At 38.3% G+C, this 20109-nt stretch overlaps 2 long non-coding RNA genes across 4 annotated transcripts; one reads left to right on the top strand and one right to left on the bottom strand.

The window, feature by feature from the left end:
• Window positions 1–668: 668 nt before the first annotated feature.
• Window positions 669–8654, bottom strand: LOC149718422 (uncharacterized). Of its 3 annotated transcripts, none has more exons than XR_016370250.1 (5): window positions 8029–8654; window positions 7671–7872; window positions 1560–7480; window positions 1360–1491; window positions 669–1022 (listed from the first exon to the last, which is right to left on the bottom strand). It is a non-coding gene; the product is annotated as an uncharacterized LOC149718422 (long non-coding RNA). The 3 variants fall into 3 exon arrangements; XR_016370246.1 differs by having other exon boundaries at window positions 1560–7253; window positions 7327–7872; XR_016370245.1 differs by having other exon boundaries at window positions 1560–7872.
• Window positions 8655–18734: 10080 nt separating this feature from the next.
• LOC149718423 (uncharacterized) lies at window positions 18735–19683 on the top strand. Its single transcript, XR_016377916.1, has 3 exons — window positions 18735–18892; window positions 19363–19470; window positions 19537–19683. It is a non-coding gene; the product is annotated as an uncharacterized LOC149718423 (long non-coding RNA).
• Window positions 19684–20109: the final 426 nt, after the last annotated feature.

A 20109-nucleotide genomic window follows, 5' to 3' on the forward strand; every position in this document is an offset into this window, starting at 1 on the left:
GGGGCGGTATCGTACTTCATGTTTACATTGACTCTGGTACCCAAGCAATCCGTTATGTATTTGAATGGAAATTGCTGTAGCAATTGCTCCGAATTATGTTAAAGTGCCTCAGTTCAAATAATGACAGAACAGCTTTGTGTTTGCCAACAGTACACGTGTATAAGAATTTTACGAATATTTCTTTGGGTTGTGGGCTAATTTGACGATATTGGTACCTGTGTATATTTCTCCTTAAATTTACGAAATCACCGAAAATTATTTAAACATTCCTATAATACCTGTTAATCACAAAACACTTCGTTAGTACTAAAAACACGAATGGCTAAAAGTGCGCCTCAATATTGTGGAAAAGATGGCAATTATCAAGCTAATTAGCAATAATTTGGAAATGGTAGCAATATTTAGGGGTTAAAACAGTTCTAATTTAGTTCAATTTTGGAAAAGGGGAATTTATTTAGTTGATAAAGCTTGATAATAACAAAAAAGGCGCACATTTAGCCTATCATCTATAAACTATTTTATGTATAAATATAATCTTTGTACAGTTTTTTGCTAACTGTAGAACAAAATAAATGGCTTTGTGAAGGGAAATATAATTTTGAGGATAAAATTTCTTTAAATTAATTTAAGTGACTCAGATGAAACTGGTGGTTACTTTAATTTTCTTTAAAAAACTTACCGGGGTTAAGTTTTGATTACGATTAACCACTCCAGGCCGACAAATATTTAAACGAAAATATGAGAAATCCTCTATCTAGGGTCCAGACCAAAGTTTTAACAGGACGCTTTTCTAAAGCGATTTATTATTCGTGGCTGTCTTTGAGAAAACTGGGAGCAATTTTTAAGCCTTTTTTTGGGATTTCATTCTACGAGAACCTATTATTCAAGAATCTTTTCAACCATTAAATCTTTGTTAATTCCACCGAGAATAGCCCAGAAAACTAAGGGTAGGTTTGTTCTTTTACACAGGGTTCATTGAAGTGCTGGTTCATCCCAATCCCCGTCTCCTTGACCAAACTCTTCTAAAAATATGCGTCCATAAGTTAGTACCAGCAAGGAGTACATTGAATTCTTCAAATTGGAATATTTGAGAGGCCATAGACCCCATATTAATATCTGATTGAAGTTAAAGGGAGGGGCTTAAATTGTTAATCAACTAGCTTCTCCTTAATTGCGTTTCATTGGCTATTCACATGTATAGGACAAACGTTGTCCCTGGATATCAGAACACGCAAAGAGAACTTGTTTACACTCGGGTTACATAGCCAATAAAACGCTGGCGGTTTAACAAATTAAGTCATTCACCTAAACTTCAATAAGATATTACTATGGGCATAAGTTTATAAGTTAGAGACTTACTGAGAGCTAGTTCGAGAACGACGCGAGAATTGACTACACTCGGTTTTGAAGTCCATCTACCTATTCAGTCTGTACTAAGCCTTTGACATCCGCTCATCAGGCGTCGCTTTACGAGAATGTATGACGTTTCATCTACGTCAATTCATGACAAGCTCTCAATCACCAGTGACAAACTTATGGAACATATCTTATAAACTTACGCTATGGGGTTTATGGCATCACAAAGATTACAAGTTGAAAAAATCGATGTATTCCTAACGATAAGTATTGCCTCTTTCTATCACGAGATCCTACAGAACTGATGACAGACACTATTACATTTTATGGGATAGCTTTGTCAGAACACAGCCAATTATGGACTTCATAAGCTAACCGTGTAATTCCCAACTCCGCCATGGAAGTTAAAAAAGGATTATGAAATTGATGGTGTATCTTAACCTTATTATTTCAAGGAACCATGCCGCTTTCAATTTAAAGAAAGGTTTATTGTTTTTCTTTTCCGCTTTTTAACAGCGACGCAGACATTTAAATAGAATGAACTGAAGTGGACTGAAATTTGTCATCGTAATTCTTAGTTAACCCGACTCTTTTGAAATTCCATTGAGAATTTAAAAAATAAAGAAGACTGTTAATCAATTACCGCTTTGTATTTTATCGTTTGTTTTTGGTGAAGTAGACAAATGCCGGTTTAAAGGTGAATGAATATACGAGACTAAAGTATTCTTCAAATAAAAATTACGCAATGTTGACTAAAGTATTCTTCAAATAAAAATTACGCAATGTTTTTACCTCTCCGTGTGACGTAGTCCAGGAGAGGTTCTGTAACGGCCGTGTCTGTGTGTCTGTCTGTTGTTACACCCACGTGACCGCGTTCGCAGTTTGCGTATCGGAGCAAACGTGTTCGCCATTTCCGAACTGCTTTCACAGTCACGGATATGGCTCCTCTACTTGAGTTCTCACACCACCATCTTCTGATCTTTGTCCATCCCACACGGACACTAGTCTGTTCTTAGTGGCTTCTAATCACCACCTTCTTCTGGTCTTCATCCATTCCACTTGGACACCAGTCTGTACATACTGGCTTCTAACACCACCATCCACTGGTCTTCCGTCTATTCCACATAGACACCAATCTGTATCATTGGCTTCTACTCCATTATCATCGTTTGGTTTTAGGATATACGCGGCGATCAGCTAGGGTTACGAGAAACGTCTCGTGGGATCGACCACCGTAGGTTTTCGCAATTGCGCTTTTTCCTTACTATTATAATGGAAACGAATCGTATATATACCCCAAAATTTGAAGAAAGCGGGAAGAGGGGTACTCTTCACTTTAAACGTCAATATTAGCAAAGTTTGAGAAGATAATAGGTATAACTTTATTTTAAACGATTTAACTATTATTAATGTTAATTATTGAAGATTAAAATAATTAAAAATAATTATATTTATTTAAATATTAAAGATAAACCTCTCGTGCAAAGAGAGAGATTATCATTGCCTCCTATATCTACCAAGGCCCGTGCATGCGATATATTTCCTTCATTGCCTCCTATATCTATCAAGGCCCGTGCATTGTGATATAATTCATTCATTGCCTCCTATATCTATCAAGGCCCGTGCATTGTGATATATTTCATTCATTGCCTCCTATATCTATCAAGGCCCGTGCATTGCGATATATTTTTCAAAACAACAACAAAAATGGGAAACCCCAACTCAGAACATAATAACGTTTTCATTGGATACTTAAGTTTATATAATCTTCTTGACACGGAGAGGTAATATTTTGGTTTTCCCAACTTGTTTTCAACTGCAAGTGAGCGAGTTGTAATACGAATTGTGACGATTGGTACCATGATCAAATAAACCACTTTCTCAAATAAAAGATCTTTAGTGTAATCCGTATCGTAGCTATTATAAAATGTACTCTTTTAAAGCGTTATACCTCCAACAGGGATAGATTTAAATTTAGAAGTGGGAATGGAGAACGGTTAGTATTTATTTCAGTGCGACTCATAGACCACCCAGTATAGAGCCCCTCCCTAAAACACGTAACGAAAAGTTTAAATTATCTTAATGGCTCACTTATCTACGTTTTCATGACGTTGCTGACGGGGACAGCGAAAAATACGTAATTTTTTTTACCTCTGTCGCTATGACCCTCCTCTTCTTTCATACCCCTCCGTCCCGTGAAAGGGGGTCCGGGACTTTGACGCGCGCCCAGATTACTCTGTTCTCCATTCCTACTTCTAAAATTAAATCTATCCCTGGTTACAACCAATACAGGGTGTTTCTGTCAGATAAGTCTGCCATAAATTAAGGGGGATGTTCTTTGGGAAATCAATTTTGAGTCGAAAATGTAACTTCTATCTCCATTTTACCCTAAGGGCCACCGTGTTCAAGTTATGTTTGGAGTATTTTAAAGAGAACCCCTTAAATTTAATTAAGAAACTGAAAGATAATGGTTACTAATTTATTTAAGGGATCATGTCTAAAGCACTCTAATCATAACTTGAAAACAGTGGCCCGGACGGCAAAATGTCATAGATAGAAGTTACATTTTCGACTCAAAATTGATTTCCCAAACAACATCCCCCTTAATTTATGGCACACTTATCAGAAACAGCCTGTATAGAATACGTGGTATCCCCATAATACAAAACAATTTACGTGAAGCGATCTACGAAGCCCTCGGTTGATCCTCACAGCACCAACAACCACTTCTCTTAATTCATTCCATTCCCTCAAGATTCAAAACATCGCACGTTTCACGCAGAAGCAATTTGAAAAAAAACTGAAGATATTTTTGAAGATAAAAGGATGTAGGACCTAATATGCAAATGGTTCAGCCGTTATAATTGCGTCGAATTCCTTGCCACTGGGTTTCCAAGAAATAAAGAAAAAAATCGAAAGTGCATCGTCCTCCCAAGGAATAACTAGAGTACATCATTTTTCTTCCAAATAAATCTTTAAATCCTAAGACGCGACTACGAAATGGATGGATCTTTTTATTTTTTGAAAGCGAGATTCAGGAATCCCTGGGATATGACATCAAACGCCCTTGCACGCGCTTTCCACGTGTAGATTGCGAGAAAGGGAAAAATCAAAGGGACACTGTAAATGCTCTTTCAGACGATCCAACTTTTTGACCCAGCTTGATGGGTCAACTCAAGTTGAATCAAGTAGTTCGATGGTGTGAATAGACGCTAGATGAGTTGAGTCACCAAAAAAGTTGGCTAAGAAAAATTGGATCAGTGATCCAATTTTTGCTGACTCAACTTTTTAATTTCATTTCTTCAGCCAATCAAAATGAATTACAAATAAATCCAAGGTAGGTGGCGCTTTAAAAGTTCCTTTGGCGTTAAAAGTTTAGTCTTGTGAAAAGGAAGGATTTACTACACTTTTCCCTTCAAAAGTTGGGCAAGTTGATACAACTTTTTGACCCATCGAACTGAGTCAAAAAGTTGGATCGTCTGAAAGAGCCTTACTTTACAAGATGGAATTCCTGACTGACAGATCGTCAACAACTATAGACAACTGCATGGTTCTTGCTTTTATGCTTTCAGGCATTTTGTTAAATGGCGAGCAGAACCAGTAACCAAAAAATCATGACGGGACAACCTCTGTGTAATTTTTATGATCAATCAGAGCATGATTTTCCACACTATACTATAATTATGATAAAACGTTACATACGCCCTCCTTTCAGCCTCACATTCTATTATTTGCGTTTCTTTTTACATTCTCAATGTATATCTATACTATAAATGAAAGTCCTGACTGACAGTTTATAATCAACGCCCAGCCCAAAGCGCTTGCCCTAGGAGGCTGAAAATTTGCAGGAACGTTTCTCATAAATAGTAGGCGCGTACTAAGAAAGATTTTTCCAATCCGTCGCCATCTTAATAAATGGCGATCAGAAATGTAAAAAAATCTTCTCTTTGCAACAAAGTCCGCGCGTTTCAACCGATTTCACAATTATTTAGTACACTGGTTTCCTTTAACCTATAGACGGGCTGAATGGTCTTTTCGGTTCGATTTGCTGCCATCTTTTTAAATGGCGTCCAGAAATTTAAAAAGCCTTCTTTACGGAAAGTAATAAAAAATGTCCCGACGGGCTGACGGGCAACGCCGAGAGCCTTCGCTCCTGGGGTGCTACAAAAATATTAGTCATCAGTATAATCTATCCATTCTTTATATCATTTTGATGGAAGCTCTTATTACACGCGAGCGACGCCGCGGGTAACAACAAGTTTAAAATAGTTGTAGTCCCATTTAAGTACAACTTTATGCCAGAGGAATAAATATCATATCTGCATATTATAATTGAGTAACAGAATATTTCGTATTTAAGTTTTTAAAAAATGAGTAAACATTAGCACCAGTTCATTCCTAGCTCTATAACTCGAGTTTTTAAAGAAAATTTTGGGAAAAACGTAATTACCGCATCTCATTCCATTACAATAATAAAATATCTTTCTATAGAACCAGAACATTTCTCTGGAGAAGCAGGCCAAAAGCAAATATTAAAGATGTATCTAGTCACTTTTTTTAGATGCAAATTCTGAGGCATTTTAATTGAACACGCAGTATCGTTGAATGCACTTAATCCCACTCATATTTCAAATAAATCTTATTAACTCGCAATTGGTACAAAAATCTAGTGATTTCCTACTTTAAAGAAAATGTAAATCTAAAAAAATGTTGAATTTCTTAAAAATGATTTGCAATTTTAAAAGATGCATTTATAAATTCTTTTCAATTAAAAACCAAGAACGTAAACATTTTTTCTAATCTTAAATAAATTTGAAAAAGTAATTTGTTTGTTTGATTATATCAGGGATAGATTTAATTTTAGAAGGAGGAATGGAGAACGGTTAGAATTTACTTCAGTCCGACTCATAGCCCAGTAAAGAGCCCCTCCCTCCAACACGTAACGAAAATTTTAAACTATCTTATTGGCTCAGTTTTAAACTACGTTTTGATGACGTTGCTGACGGGGACGGCGAAATATACGAAATTCCTTTTCACCTCTGTCGCTATGACCCGCCTCTTCTTTTTTACCCCTCCGTCCCGTGGAAGGGGGTTCTGGACTTTGACGCGCGCCCACATTACTCTGTTCTCCATCCCTACTCCTAAAATTAAATATATCCCTGGTTACGAACAATCACAATTCATTAATTTTAATCAAACTGCATGGTTGTTATCAGTAACATCAGAAACATTAGAAGTGGTATGGTTGAGTTAAGAACTTCTCTCGATAACTTGCCTCTTTCTGATTGAATGAATTCAAATTTTGCACCCTAACTATGTTTATTTTCTTTTCTTTATTTCTTTATGGGAAAGAGACGCATTACGCATAGCTTAAGCTTTAGATATAAACTTCCCCCCTGGCCTTAGTTATTTTCTTCTGATAATATCCATTCTCGCACCTTTATTTTTCTTAACAAAAAGGCTAAAACGTTTGGCTGGGTTTAAGAAAGTTTTGGGTTCACAGTATATTTTGTCGATATTTAGCATTATATTCTGTGGAATAGGTTTATATTACAGCATCCCCGTTGCCTAGAGCCTATCCTAGACGATGCAATATTATTCGGGCTTTCTATGATATGAAGCATCAAGGATGGTCTAAAGACTCTAAACTAAATTCACGTTTCTATAAGCGGCGCTGATGTGACTTTCACCGCTTCAAAGCAAGTTCCAGATGTTGGGGTCATTTTCCGGAAGCGTTTTCTAAGTCATCCCGCTCAGCCACTCATGCCACCCCACACTCGGCCACTGCTCTCTTCTTTTTACTTTACCATTTTGCTTAAATCCCTACGAGCTTATACAACACCCTTCCATATTTAATAATAGACCAATAAGACCAAACGAGTACGGTACAAAATGGGCTGAAAAACAATGTTAATTTAGGGTATATGCATTGTGTTTAATGTTTAATTTTGATGAGTAATAGACCATTACTGTAATTACTCGTGGAGAAACCAACGTTCAACGGCGGAGTGGTCTCTTACGACTCGCCAAAAGGCAACGCCAGATGGAGCCAAAGTTCACCACACGCGGGAGGCTAGCCAACTTACACTTCTTGACGGACCCCTATAGGCCCTGTAAAAGTTATCTTCGCTCATATCAATAATGAAATTCTCTATAACTTTCGTAAATACAAGGCCGCGTGGTGTTTTCATGTATAAGTAATCGATTTCTGTCCACAAGTTACATGTTTAAACAAGTTCATTATAAACCATTTCATTAATTACTTGCAAAGAAACCAACACATATACGTGAGGCAGCCCTTTTAGGTTATTTACCTTGCACCAAGAGGCAACGCCAGAGGGAGTCCGAGTTCAGTACACGCTGGAGGCTAGCCGACACGCACTGTCTACAGCGGTGCTTCTTGTCGCGAGGGAAATAACCCAAGTAGGTGACCTCCCCGCAACTGTGGTGTTTCCTTCTCTTCTGATATTAATGGAATTGTCCATAATACTGTCGGTCGGGTTTTGTCCTAAAATTCTACAAATTGCAGACTTATAGGCATAGAGTATTTGCAACTTAGAAAATCGGTTAAAAATCAAGGGGAATGTTTTTAGTTTTACGTGAGGGTCATTAGCAATCTAATGCGAATTAAATCAATTTGTTTGAACCTTTTATAATTCCATCGATTTATACCTTGTAAAAATATTATTCCTTTTCTTTAAAGAACCACGGTCGTTCCTATGGAGAAATTTGTCTAATTTAAGCGTCCCCTCTCCCTCGTCTGGGACTGGTCCCCGTCCTAAATGACCGACAGTGGAATATTAAAAGGAAGCTGACGGTGCCAAATGACCAAAAACTCCCTTCGGATTTATAATATGAGAGAGAGAGAGCGCCCTCGCGTCAAATTTAATACGGTAGGCTGACGCAGTTTCCTTCTTATTTACTGATCTTAGATGATGGCAACCCGACGAAAAAATATTTGCCGACACTCGACTTACGCCAGTAATAAGAATTACTTCAAATAACCCATGAGTATCGTATTCGTACCTTAGGACCCAGACTTTTTTACACAGTGAGCTTAGGGGGAATTTACTTCCCCCTTGTCAGTGAGTCTAGCTTGACCTTGATATACCAGAGATAACTCAGATACTAATATTTCACGTCCCCCAGCGTGCCTAGGTTTTGAGCAGTGTTTTTGAAATTAAATTCAGTGTGACCTTGCTATACTAGTGTCCTATTGATCCCCTTTCTCGTGAGTATCATGGTTTTTCATCGTAATGCAATTAGTTTTCTACCCTCTATAAGATTTATATGTCAATTTCAATTATTTTTAATAGGGATTAATTTTAAAAATTTATTATTTGTCTTCTTAACAAAACACTTGAGAGAAACCACATTAGTAGCAATTAATCTTTGAGGAAAGAGGTGAGATGGAGTAGATATGTTTCTGGGCCAGGCTGCATCTATGAAAGTCTCCCAGAGTGCCTCGCGCACTCCCTGCCTTTGGCGTAGTGGATTGATAAGTGCTGCCACGTAGCGCCATTTAAAAAAAAGAAGCTAGTTCTCATAATTAAGCTTCTATTTTTCAGACACAGAGGGCATCGTGGACGTTTACGCATTGTACGACCGTATCAAAACGCCACTGAGGATGCTGGGAGGACTTCGTTGCCGTTTCCAAGATGGGGGTACAGAGGCTACGTTATAGGAATAAAGATTACTACTCCATCTCACCTCTTTCCCTAAAGATTTAATATACTAAATACCAAGTTATACAAACATCAAGATTAGTTTGTAGTTTTAGCAATATTCTAGTTACGTTTGAGTTTATTCTTCAACTACTAAGATGTGGAAGTTGGAACTTTGTCGTTTGATAGCGTAAGGACAAGTTAGATAGAGGTTAAGAGCTGTAGATATTACCGGGGGGAATGTCGTAGACGCCAAAAAGTGATGTCAGAATATGGGGTATAAATTGGAAAAGTTCCCTTTCCTTAATTTTTGAACTTTGTAATATTTAATAACTTGAAATATATTATACCACTCATATTAAACAAGGCAATTCATAGCATCTGTTGCTATAAACGAAAGCAAAATTTTAGTGATGTTATAGAGATTGTAGCGTTTGATTTCAACTACTGTAGACTTTTGATAAATTTAAATACTTGAAGTGTGGTACCTAATAAGTTTTTTCACTTCAACATGTTGCGCAGCCTAAAGTTATTGATCCTAAAAGGGTGGTAGGACCAAAGTACAGCTCGTTCTATGGGTGATTTTGAGTCGAAAATGTTCTATGATATTTTGTCCTAAGGGTCGTTCAGAAATCGTGATTGGACATTTTGAACAATGCCTTTTAATAACGATGTTAACTTGCTAAGAATAAAAGAAACATTAACTTCAAACTCTTTTGCTGTTACACTTTGAACTATTTTACATAATCAGCTTAGGCACATTCCTACCTTTAAAAGTACCCTTCTGCTAAATAAAGGCTCATTAACGTTCTTATATTGGAAGCTATTGAAATTGTCTAAAAAACTGGACACTCAGATTTGTCTTACTCCACATGTGTGCAAATTTCCTTGTTTTAGGGGACAATCAATGTTTGGAGGAGTACACATATTCTATGTCACTTTTCACTCAGTCTGTCCCAAAGAACACACCATTAAATTTATGGCAGAGTTATCAGAAACACTCTGCATATCTTATTTCATACACCATCCCTTTGCCATTACAATGATACTTTTGAAATATTTATTTCAAGTAACTTCCCACTTCAACGCAACAATCGCGTATTTTATAAAATAAATATAGCAAACTTGAGTGGCTGGTTTCATACACTTCAGTTATTATTTAAAAAGATCGTAAACAATACCTGAAAAAGCGCTTACCTTTAAGTATACACAATAAAACGAAAACAATATGGGAATTTAAATCGATTTAGGTATGGTCACATAAGTAGATTATTTGTATTCACGATATACCCGCGTCTAGGAATGAGCTCAATTTTTATCTAGTCTCTTCGTCGTCCTGGGAAATTCCAAGCTTTTCTTGAAAATCCCAAAGTGTAGTCTGAAAAATATATATTGTTCTATATCTCGAGACTTTGCGAATTCCTTAAGAGCAAAACATAAAGATCGAGGAGTAAAACACTTTATTATTAAGCCTCTTCTATGTAAAAAAGGGGTTGGTAAGCCTTTGTAACGCGTCGCTAGTGAGCCCAAATAGACCACTTCGATGAAAATAAGACTATCTAAGAGGGATCGGAGCAACCAAAGAGAATTCTCCTTGGAGCAGCCCCCTTTTATGTCCCTATACTCAAGGTTGCCTACCCCCTTTTTCTACATCAAAAGGGTCTACGCCCCTGCTCGGAGAGACCAAATTCTTCAAAACCAGTACAGAGCACAGGTTCCGTCCTACAGATCCGCACAAAGGAGCACGTGACGTACTGCTTATCCACTCTGCGCCAAAGTGGATGCGCGTGAGAGATAGATATTACTGGGCCATTTAAGTTACCTTCCCCTTTCCCTTTTTGACTCTCCTTTCTCTACTTCCCCCATGATAGTATCGGGAAATACAATTACTTATAAACCAGAAGTGATATCTAGTTTATTAGTTAGAAGGTATAAATTCGCCACATTTCCAGCTTAATCTCCAGTCCAAACCTAGGTCCGGAGTTAATCCCCGCCTCTTTATTTTCCACAAGGTTCTTGAACACTCACGTCAGCGCGACGCGAATGACGAAAATTCCGTATTTCCGACTGAGGAGGACGTAATTTCCCAGTCTCCTTTTACGTCCCCCCTTGTATTTTGAAAGGGGGACTGGGACTATGGCGCGCGAATACATAGGCATCTTATACCTTCTCCCTAATAAACTAGATATCACTTCTTTGTTATAAATAAAAGATAATTTAATTTTTTAATATTATTTTCCCTTCTGTGTTTAGAAATAAGGCCGTTCTTTTAAGGTATAATGTTATCAGAAGTAGGATAAGAGACTAGAAGTAAAGAGCTCTAGTATTGCTAATAGATCCTGGCATTAGTGAACAAATTTGAGGATTTTATGCCGCTTCCATCGCGCCTACACTAGAGAGAAAAAATTGGTCGAGTTCCAAAAAAATTCCAACCCCCGTTCCCCTCAACCTAAAGCTGCGGAACACGGACGTGGGTGCTGGAATCTAGTTCGGCCGTCTACCACCGCGAGCGTCTCACGTTTTGGAGGGAAAATTCAGAAACCGCTACCAGAGGGCCAACCGTTCTTGTGTTATCAAGAATATTCACTTTCGCCGAGTGAAGAATTTGGTTACCTCGATACTTCTAGTCCCTTATCCTACTTCTGATGTTATGTTACCTAAACCATTCCTTTATAGTCTCTCAACAGTATCTTTCCCCTCGCGCAAGACGAAAAATAATAATTCAAAAGTTGTCCCGAAGATATAAATATTCTGGCACCCAAGCTCCGTTGCTCCAAGTCCTTCGGCTCTTCTATACCACATACCGACCCATTCTATTTTGTTCAAGAAATCTACTTTATTTCACGTTTTCTAAAGGTGGCAGGCAGGCACCTACTATAGTCGCTTCCCCTTTTCTTTCTAGCAAATCTACCCTACAAACATTCTATCGAGACCACATGTTTGTGCTCGTGTAATAGACCGTAGAATCGAATACATCCTGAGGTATAGAAATAAATAAATAAATAAATATATATAAAAATAGAAAAAAAAGAGAGCATTCTGTAAGAAAACGGAAGATGACCGAACAGAGTTGGGAGATTTCAATAGTCCACATGCGAGCGAAGTGATTTTGGGGTTGGATTAAGCATAAGTTTATAAGATATACGTTCCATAAGCATGAGACTTCCTTTACTTCGTAATGCTACACTTATTGAGAGCTCCATAGCGATCAGTAAACGCGAGATAGGCAAGTGTGAACACTGTTAAAGGGGAACGTTTCGGCCGAGATTGCCTTCAAATTCCAAACACACCAAGATTGTAAGATGAGACTAGAAGTACTGAGCTAACCAAATTCTTCACTTGGCGAAAGTGAATATTCTTGATAACATACCAACGGTTGTCCCTCTGGTAGCGGTTTCTGAACTTTCCCTCCAAAACGTGAGACGCTCGCGGTGGTAAACGGCCGAACTAGATTCAAGCACCCGCGTCCGTGTTCCGCGGCTTTAGGTTGAGGGGAAGGGGGTAGGAAAATTTTTTGGAACTCGACCAATTTTTTTCTCTCTAGTGTAGGCGCGATGGAAGCGGCATAAAATCCTCAAATTTGAAAACTAGTGCCAGGATCTACTACCAATGCTAGAGCTCGTACTTCTAGTCTCATCTTACTTCTGTCTCTAATCACTCTTGAAACCAAACCGAAACCCCTTTCGGTCCAGCGAATACTATCATAAGTTCATAAGATATGTTCCATAATTTGGTCACTGGTTACAAACTGGATCTTGCCATGAAGTGACGTAGGTGAAACGTGATAGATTGGTGAGGCATTGTCAAAGGCTTAGTACAGACAAATAGGAAGATGGAAGTCCTGCAAAATTAACCGAGTGTAGTCTGCAATTCTCTCTCGTCGTTCTCGAACTAGCTCGAGCTGTAAGTCTCTAGCATTACGAAGTATAAGGAGCTAACAGTTCTGACCCTGAAACGTCACACCTTTCAATCTCTTACTGGAGTTTCATCCCCCCTAACGGTTGGAAACAGCATTCTACGCGCAGAAATTCCAACCAGAAAGGGGCTGCGTGACGTCAGACTATCTCTTCCCCCTAGCCAGTTGTTAGCTCCCTATAGGTAGTGTCACACTTATGGAACATATCTTATGATACTATATAGGATGTGTTTTGTAGTAAAGAAAGTAGGTATAGTTGTTGTATTTCCTTATTTCGCATATGGCCTTTAAGTAAGTCGGAAGATATGTTCTGGGAGTGAAGTCGCGCTGCCAATATCTACCCTGAAAACATTTACAACTATTTCTTCCCCCTAGCGACGGCAACTTGCACTTTGTAATCCAGAGTTTCTACGTATCAATGTTAGCTTGGAACCGACCACCGGAAAACGAAAAAGAATAAAAGTAAAACTTCCATAACAAAAAAATCTGTAACGTTTTTCAAGAGGAAAGGGAGTAAAATGCCCGGAAGCGACGCTGCACTTGACTCTTTTTTTTCTGAAAGAGGAGTGTTACAAGTATGGAATGGGATATGGAGACACGTGTCGTTCTAAGCAACGGACCGTGCAATGGGAAGAAAAAAAATAAAATTATTTTCAACCAACATTGAAAAGAATCTTTAAATCTATTTCGATAGTAGAAGGAGGATCTCTCTTTGAAAGAAAACTAAGAAACGGAAATAATATAATGTAGTCTTTGAGTAGCGTGGATGGGAACAGTATTCAATATTCACTTCTACGTCGCTAAGAGTATAGGGAAACAGCAATTAAAGGGCCGGGCTAGAAGAAGGCGCCTAACTTGTACATCTACATGGTGGAGGATTTAATGAAGTAGAAGGTTAGTAGGGGAATGAAGCTGGTAGGGTAAGCAGAGGTCTGACGTTTGATATAAGGAGTTTACCCCATATTGCCGAGTATATATAGAGAGGTTTCAGTTGGAGGAGGAGCTGAGTCTCGTGACATAATTTACGATGCCATATTGGTGGGGTTAAAGCAGGAATGAAGCTGAGAACACCCAATATGGCGACCAGAACAGCCGTAAGACTTGGGAGGGTGTGACGTACTACTATCCCATCTGAAAGATCTCTATAGGCTATTCCCTAGTATTTTTCTGTCTCTTTTTTGCTTAAAGACCCATTCAGACCTAGAGTAAAATCTTACGTTCCCGTCGGTACGTTCATACGTGAGAGCAGACGACTGAAAACGAGTCTCATACATAAGTGCTTTTTGAGCCAAGACTTTAGAAGACTAAAATAGATTCTCATTAAAATGATAAACAAATACCGCGCCAAGAATCCTAAAACGTTTCATATATCGTCTGCTAAAGCGTAGCTCACTCGATCACGCATCAGTAAGGCATGATCGAGTGAGCTATGGCTAAAGAAAGGCGCTAACGAGGTGGCGCCATCTCAACAGTCACTACCTGACGAAACTGAAAACTAGTTTTCAAACTAAACCCGCGAATTTTTTACGTAGTCGTTGACACGTGTCTCATTATGGGAGCAAAGGGACTTCACCAACGTGAACGTACGATTTTAGTCTAGTCTAAATGGGCCTTAAGAGCAATTTCTCTAATATTTAAGTCATCCCTCTTTCATTTCGATATGAACCCTGATATCTTTAAACTAAACATTTTCCTAAATGTTTTGGGAGAATAATATATCATATACTTATTTCGCGTAGTGATTGATGAGTTGAAAGTTTCATAACGGAAATCGCTAAATCTTATTTAGGCTGCGGCAACGTAAGCCTGCAAATTTAGTAGCAGAGCCAAACAGACTGTTTTAATTCAAAATACGAAACTATATCATTATCGATTTAACCTTTGATCTCCAAAAATATCAAAAATAGAAACGATTCCATCTTATACATACGCTTCTCCTGGCTAATACCTCTACAGCCTTAGAAATTCCTGTTAATTCCCTAGACTAGTAAACGTTCTCAAACTTTGAAAATTATTCGAAAACCGCACCGCATTTTCGCTACGCATAATCTGTTCGAGAAATCAATATTTCTGCTTCGTATAACAAGAATCCCTCTTCAAGATAACTAAAGGTACTGAACAGAGTGGCTAAGTTATTAGAGGTCAGACAAGGCGCTTCTATTTGTTTGAATTATCTTCTATCTACAGTCAGAAGAGAATAATGGAAGAAGGATGACACTCTGTATCCTCTTAATACTTTAGTTACCTAACATGATTCTTCCCAGGCTAACTCTTTATGTTTGCACTCCTGCTCATCAAACTTCAGATGGGCATCGCACCGTGCTAGGGTCAATTCTATAACTGCTTATTACTAAATCCTCAGCAACCAACCCACAGACCTTGATTGTCTTGACGTGGGGCAAAAATCCACAAGCGCATGCGCCTTTCAAACAGTTCAGTGCTAACAGAGTAATGACGAGGGAATCGCGTATGTGATTCAGTTTAGTAACCTTGCCCATAATGTTAATATGATGTTGATGGGAAGAAACACGTTACAATTACCCCGCTTTGTGGTACACTTCTCTCAAAGAGAAGTATTATGTACTTCTGATACAGCTAATAGTAATCTTTGTACCCCAATATATCACTTCTTTAACCCGTTCCTGACCAAACTTGATTTTTGTGTATCCGATTTTACAAAAGAGTTGAACGAAGACACAGCAGAAGGCCGCGTGAACGCTATAATTGTACCAACTCTCATTTCCCCGTACGAGTTCCAAGCTGGTAGCAGATCGTTCGATAACCAGTTCGACCTCCAAACACACACACACAGACACACCCAGACACCCAAGTCCACCCTAATCTTAGGTTCGAAAATATGTTGCGACTTGCACACGTAGATATTAAGTATCCATTTCAATATTTAAAACATTTGTACTTAAAATGGTGATATATTCACAATATGGATTGTCCTTTAAGGTCAGTAATAATTAGAACATCTTAGGTAGAGAGAGAGAGAGAGGGAGAGAGAGAGAGAGAGAGAAGTTTAAGGGAGATTAAACAGAATGACTGTATAAACCACGTTTAAATATGCCTAACGCTCCTTCATAATTACTTGTGCAAATTCGAGCGGCTCGAGTTTATAATGTTCACCAAATGTAGTCAGCACAATCGGATATCTCTTATTCGAAGTACTATAAACGAAATAATGCTATGAAAGTAATTTAAAGATCGTTTTGCTCTTTCTAGATAGGGTCTATTTTTGATTATATGTGACGACAAAGGCAATTAGAACTAAGAGAAAGTGCATAAGTTACAAGGGTGCATTTAAACCTTTCATAGTACCCAGTGTCATCAGAAGTTTATGAGATATGTTCCATGACGCTACCTATACTTCGTAATGCCAGATATTTACAGCTCAAGCTTGTTCGAAAACGACAAGCGAGAATTGACTACACTGGGTTAATTTTGCAGTCCATCTTTAGCTTTAGTCTGTACAAACTCTTTGACAGCGCCTACCTAATCTTTGTTTTCAATATCAAAGTTTCTGAAATTCAGAGAAAAAGTCAACTGACGCGTTAACAACGTCATAAATACTAGTTAATTGCGTCATCGTATCTCTAATATGGTGCACTGAGAACCACTTAATCACTTCAAGTTGCAATCTTCTGGTTTAAGAGAATCGGCAAGGAAGTTCGTAATACGTGGGCGAACCTTAAATATATACCCCGGCAATTAAATACTATCCTCAACATTATACAGGATGGTTTAGCTATTTTAAGAGAGTTAATGACCTATGGGCCTACAGTAATAGAAATGCTAAGAAAGTAAGGTAGTAAGGACAGTGTATTCACGTTGTTGCTGAGCTACGGAACGGAAAAAGTCGCAAATGATTACTAGCATGAGTACGCCCTAGGTAAACCAAATTTGGGGAGCTGAGGCGAAGTTCTTTGGATCTGAGCCTGCAGTTCCCATCCTCTATGGAATCCTTCGCCGGAGGATTCACAGTCGGATGTCTGCACTTCAACTGCAGCTCTGGCACGACATGGATGGGCAGAGACAAACCAAGGAGTTTGTAATGAGGGGCCCTCACCAAAAACAAAATCAGGCTGTTCACCATTTTCTTTACTTGACAACATCGATTGTACTAAATGGACATTGTTGATGACCCCTTTTGCTAGTTTTTCCGGGAGGAAAAGGAAACCTTTTCTCACGTCCATGTAGCTGTGATTACCTTAATTGCGGCTCTGAGGTTTGAGCATTTTGATATGCATTCAATTTAACCTGACCATTTGTCTCGTCTAATCGCAGAGTCTCCATTTCATGGAGGCGACAGGACTCTGAACACTCTAATTATATCGGCGTTTACAATATACCTTTGGTATTGGTACATGAAGCGTCAACATGTCACCCCCTTAACAATAGCAAACCCAATTTCATTGACCAGGTAGCTTATACCTTGCGGTATTGTTAAAAATTATTTATTTACATGTCTTCGCTGACACCCCGTTATAACAACAATGACAACAACAACTTCTATTTACGCGTAGCTTCTCTACTGAAGTACTTTCACCGAGAGATGGCAGCTCTCAAAGATGTCCACCCATGAAACGCATGCTGGGATTTTTCAACCGCTAAGGATGGCCCATAGCTATGCTACTCCAGAATCAATCTTTGATCCCTCAAGACGTTAGAAGCTATTTGCCCTCAAATACCTAAACTACCCTGCATATACCTCGTTTAAACTCCCATTGGCCTAAGGCTGGCGAAAACTTGCACTATACTAATTATAATTCTATATACCGACCCCGGCTGATTGTTCTACGGCCATGACACTTTAGCCACCAACTAAGACTTTTCCAGAAATAGCGGGCTAAAGACTACAATTTCGGGAAACACCGTGATAGGGGCGCTAACGGCACACGCTATTTTGAATTTCTGCTTCCAAGGATATTGGATCCCCACTTGCTGGTCCAGCTATAGCTTCCTTGATTGACTAAGACTAATTGAACTCAAGAGTTCGCTTGGGCCATTGGTCATCCATCATGGGTAGGGGAGTATTCATTTAGCGAAAATAGCGGTCTCTATGGGGGAGTTTGAAAATTAAGGTTCAAAGGTTTTGCTCCAATCTAGGACAAATCATAATGGAATAAACAGTCGAGAATATGATAATATTATTATATATTAATTATTAGTCATTAAATTTAATGTATAATATTAATTTAATGACAGAACGACAAACAAAAACTATCATAGCTAAACCTTTGCCTCACTATAGAGGTAAAAACATTTCAACGACAATAGGTCATAAAACATTTCGATTGTGACGATACATCAAAAACTACTCAACGACAATAGGCCTCGCAATAGGCCATCAAAGTAACGTTTCGATTGTGAAGATACTCCATCAAAAACAAATCAACAACAATAGACAATCAAAATGCCGTTTCAATTTTGAAGATATTGTATTGTTTTCGCGGCTTTCAAAAGCACACCAACTAGGACACACGAGCGTTTACGACAGAAAATGTCTATCTTCTGGGTAACTAAGATCGCTTTCGCGATATTCACTTTGCCCTTGATTTCAGCCATAGATGATCTGTCTGAAGAATGCCCTGGATATTTTAGCAATGAAGTAAAGTTGGCAAGAAGCGCGATGAGAATTTACTGTGACAGATTTGAACACTTCGGAGGAAGTGCGTTTGGGAAACCACTTAGTTAATTACTCAGGACCCACTTTTCACTAATTCGAATTGTAAATTTCATTGCAGTTTATCCCAACCCGATGGACATAGAGATAGATGATTGCATAGTGGAACAAATAAAGGTACGCACATAGATTCTTTAATTTTTTTCCTCTTGATATTTATATTCTAACGATGAATTATCCTAGGATTTCTTTCAAAATACGTTACCTAATAATGAAAAATGTTTGACCGCCAAATCGATAAAATGCGAGAAAGAGGACTATGAAGAGGTTTGATAATTTAAAACGTTGATAACATAAGATTAATAAGTATGGGCAGAAGTAGGATGAGACTAGAAGTAAAGAGCTTTAGCATTGGTAATAGATCCTGGCACTAGTGAACAAATTTGAGGATTTTATGCCGCTTCAATCGCGCCTACACTAGAGAGAAAAAAGTTGGTCGAGTTCCAAAAATATTTCCTATCCCCTTCCCCTCATCCTAAAGCCGCGGAACACGGACGCGGGTGCTTGAATCTAGTTCGGCCGTCTACCACCGCGAGCGTCTCACGTTTTGGAGGGAAAACTTAGAAACCGCTACCAGGGGGCCAACCGTTGGTGTGTTATCAAGAATATTCACTTTCGCCAAGTGAAGAATTTGGTCACCTCAATGCTTCTACTCCATTATCCTACTTCTGGTATGGGCATTGGACTTTATATCTAATGAATTTATGTCGCAATACTTTCACGTAATTGTTTTGAAGGAGAAGCGGAAAGTTTGCTGCATCGTCAAAGTGGTGAGATTCGTGATGGAGCCGAAGTGGTATGATTTGTTCGAGGCAGTCTACTCGTCAAAAGTTTATGACAAAAGTGTAATTATATTTATAGGAAATTAAAAGATTTTTCAGGGATTGATTATTTATAATTCTTCAATACAGTGCAGTGCTGGTATTCTTAAAAAATATGAAGATAGGAAGAAAGAGGAAGATAAGAAAAAAAAGGATGATGGTAAAAAACAGGAAGATATTAAGGAACCTGAAGATAATAAAAAACAGGAAGATCCCACCGAGGGGCCCTGTTTTTAAATCGCCCCATCTTGCCACAGGGTTAAAAAACTGTGTTTTTTTAAAAACGCCCAGCCCACCGGGTTTTATTGGGTACTTGGGTTTTTTTATCTTTAGCAGCTGTGTGCATGGTAGAAATTGTCTTTCAAACATAACTGCTAAATAAAAAAAGTCTTAAAATGCCTCATAAAAAATAATAAATAAAATTAAATGGTACGTTTGAAGTGGAAACAACAAATATCTTTAAAATGGAATTATTCTAATATTCAAATTCATCAAAATTGAAGATCTTAGTGTTGGGTTTTATTAGGTGGGTTTTAGTGGGTTTATTATGGTGGGTAAAACTCAATAAAGCCCGCGGGTTTTTTCTTGGGCTGGGTTTTTTTTTAATTCGAACCCTGTCTTGCCAAGAGTTTTATCGATTTATGCTTATTAACAAAATGTTAA

Source organism: Phalangium opilio, unplaced genomic scaffold (genome assembly GCF_054372755.1).
Source record: "Phalangium opilio isolate 3A_F unplaced genomic scaffold, DU_Popi_V2 ptg000002l_1, whole genome shotgun sequence".
Classification (NCBI taxonomy): Eukaryota; Metazoa; Arthropoda; class Arachnida; order Opiliones; family Phalangiidae; genus Phalangium; species Phalangium opilio.